Genomic DNA, 3,754 nt, shown 5'->3' with positions numbered 1-3,754 from the left:
GTTCCAATATCTCTTGAATCATCATGGAATCTAGAAGGTCTTCAAAGGATGTGCCTGGTAAAGACAGTCTATGGCATGTAACAACTTTCTCCTTGATTCTATTGCATTTGCACCTATATCCTTGAGCTTGTTCATTGTTAGATTTACTAGCTGAAATTTATCAATATTCCTACTTTGGAATATTTGTATGAATTTTCCCAATCCCAGTGATACAAACCATCTGCTCAACCCATCAGCTACTGCTGTTTTCTTTCAGGGTTCAAGGCCCGCATCCTATGATTTTGCAACACACCCCCATAAAGGCAACTGACTGATCCATGAGAAAATGTGGTCCTAGTTGGAAAAATCTATAGAGGAAGGAATGGATCCACAACAGATTTTGGGGCTCTTGGCAACCCAACTGTTTTTGACGATCTATGTACACTTTGCACTTGCTTGTCACAAATAAGATCTAAAGATGGTGGCTGTTGCATGGTTTCTCTAGCACACTGATCTAGACATTCTAAAACTGTTCTAATGGTTGGCTTTGGTAACTTCGCTTTTATAGGATATAACCTTGTGGCAAGAGTTCATCTGTTCATCTGAACATTCACTTTTTGTACCAAGGAAAAAGACTTCTTTTCATCCATTGGACACTTCTGAGTATAGGTCTCAGTTGGGACCACTAGTCTACTTTTAACTGTCCCCTTGGAGTTGACTTGTTTCTTTCTTTGATTCTCAGATGCATATCTGATGGGTGTTGGTAGAGGAGGAACCCAAATGGTAATTCTCTGCTTCTTAATAATCACCCAACTATCTTCATCAAAAAAGTCACTTTCTGCCCCAGTGTTGTCTTCATTTTTGGATATTGCAATCAACTGTCTTCTTTTAGCTTTCACCATTGGGTAAAAACCTGTTTAATATTTAACAAATATTAGAATGAAACATTCCACTTCTATCAATACATTTTAGAATAAAAATTGAAGTTCAAACTTCATAATCAATTGATCAGAAGTAATGAATTGACAAGCCTACAAGGTCTTCAAGAGAAAGAAAAAGAAACAACACATAATGGTCCTACTCAAACAAAAATTTATGTAGAAAGTGAACAGTGTAAAGTTGAATATTATTATGTAGGGAAAAATTGCTAACCTATAGGGTCTTATCATACTAACTTCAATGAAAACAAAAAGAATAATAGTATAATACATGTGTTAATGGCACTGAGTGCCATTTGCTGTCTTTTAGGCAAAGACTTTCATAGTACCAATCTAGACCGCCCTACAGTATGTACAGTGGCATGCCTACCAGAATCTTTACTTTCACTAACATCTGGATAAGTAGGTAATAGCGAAAGCGGGTTCAAGAAGACAATAGTTCTGAGAGAAATCAAATACCAACCTTTCCAATCTATGCTCCTTCAGGAATACAGATTAACTGTTTCTTATGATTTCCAAAAATATCAGACACTACCAGATACCAACTTTTCTGATTATTCTTCAATACCACATGATATTTTCTCCTTGTAAACTCCAGATAACTGTTACACCCTTATTTATTTTTTTTTTATAGAGAAGATAAACCTGTCAATGAAACCTTTCAACTGTGAAACTGCTTCTCCTATTAGGAAAATATTAGCCCTTCCTTCCTCTTGAACCTTGAGCACCATCAGACTTTGACTCTTTCCTTTTTCTAGAATGAAGTTTTTTTGCTTCGAATGCCACACAGTTCTTCATCTCCTTGCTGGAACAAAGAGCTCTTCACACCAATTCTCCATCTCCCAACCATATGACCTTGACTATGTTGTTGCTTGCAGGCGGCTCCTCCATGAGCCATCTTTCTTTGGTGTAAGCAATGCTAGGACAACACAGGGGCTTTCATTTTCATGAATCAACTCCTTTGCCTCATAGTAATGGAAATTTCATTTGTTTCACATGAAAGTAAGACCCTATGGAGTATACTACCTTACAATAGTAACTGGTAATATGGTGTATTTGGGAAGAGAAGAACAAGGAGATTCCCAAAGCAACACAATATCTATGTGTAATTGGTAGTATCTTGTCTATGGCTTCTCAATGGGTGTTTACCTCTAACAAATTCAAGTGATTCTCACCATCAAACCATTCAAGTCACCGCACATGCATGAACCATGATTCTAATATCACTAATTAAAATAGAAACCAAGTGCCAAGCGCTTCCTACTCCACTAACCCAAATTGGCACGGCAAGGTTTATGCACTTTTCAAAAACCCGTTAGGAAAAGAGTACGTCTTTAGACTTTCTGAAGCTAATCATGCCCTCCCTAATAATATCATAACTAGGAAGCCTCTTAGGCTCTTACACAAGAGTCCACTGCATTGCCTACCAATAAAAAATTCCACTGCATTATATTAAAGAAACAAGTATTTGTGTGGTCCAATCACACGTTAAGCCTTACCAAGGAGAATTACAACGTATATTCAACTTTAGACATCTCAAGTGAATGGTCAAATTCCAAATGAAGCAAAATTTCGGAAATCTACTGGTGCCACACAAATCCAATAATAAAAAATTATGAGAAAAAAAAAATCATATCTACACTAGACTAAAATTACCTGCAAAAAAATCTAGGGCTGAAACGCCTGAAACTCCAATGAGAAATGTTAATCCCACGATTGCGACGAGATAAAAGAAGAGTATTGCATTTGTAGTCAGTGCAAGTAGAGAGCAGGGATGGATGGGACAACGCCATTGAAGAATCAAAATCTTCTAGTGAAGCTAGGAACCATTTGAGGGCGTAGATAGCAAGGGAAGGAGCAGGGAAACTTGAATAACCGAAAGAAGAAACCTAGCTTTGCTGAACCGAGTCTAGTTTCAGTGGCAGAGGAGAGAGATAAGGCAGGAGCTATGGATTACGAATTGAGTTTCTACACAAGCACCAAACAGGTAGTGGTAGTGTCTGTTTGGGGGTGGCAATTTTGACCCCAACCCATTTGATACACTGAACCTACCACTTGAAACCGGATTCGTATATGCATCCCACAATGCCCATATCACATCCCCACCTTGTATTGGGAACATCTCCCAGTGATGTCTCATCATCTCGCGTACTTGTTATGGAAGATGTTCCCAATACAAGGTGGGGATGTGTTGTGGGGGCATTGTAAGGCGCAGATGTGAACTCCTTGAAATCCATTCATACCTAGTTACCCACCCATATAGAATGGGTCAATATTGATCAAGTAACCCATTAGGGCTAAATCAAAAAGTAAGTAACCCATTAGGTCAGTGGCGTTGAGTGCTGTAGATCTGCTACAGCTTTATTGATTTGCTACTCCAGCTACATAGAGAGATAAGAAAGAGGTTTTATTCAGTTAAAATTGAATTGAATAAATCTGAAATTTTAAAACAAAAATTTTAAATGAAAAATCAAACCAAAACCGAAATAATCAAAACCAATATTTTTTATATTTTGGTTAAAATCGAATTTCATCACTATATATATTTTAATATATAGTATACATATTATATATTAAAAATATAATATACAATATATAATGAATTATATTTTTAATATATAATATATATTATACATATTACATATAGATAATAAAGTTCAATTAATTCAATTTTTTTCAATTAACTGAATTTCTAAACCTAAAACTGAAATCAAGACTGAAATTTTATAAAACTGAAATAACTGAACTAAAATAACAAGAAACAAAAAAAAATGAACCGAAAAGTTTGAAACCAAAAATTTTGGTTCATTTTTATGTTTTAACCAAAGAATGCTCAC

This window comes from Nelumbo nucifera, chromosome 7 (genome assembly GCF_055504915.1).
Source record: "Nelumbo nucifera cultivar China Antique chromosome 7, China Antique-T2T, whole genome shotgun sequence".
Taxonomy (NCBI): domain Eukaryota; kingdom Viridiplantae; phylum Streptophyta; class Magnoliopsida; order Proteales; family Nelumbonaceae; genus Nelumbo; species Nelumbo nucifera.
The sequence above is the reverse complement of the archived record's forward strand: the minus strand, read 5'-3'. Positions refer to the sequence as shown.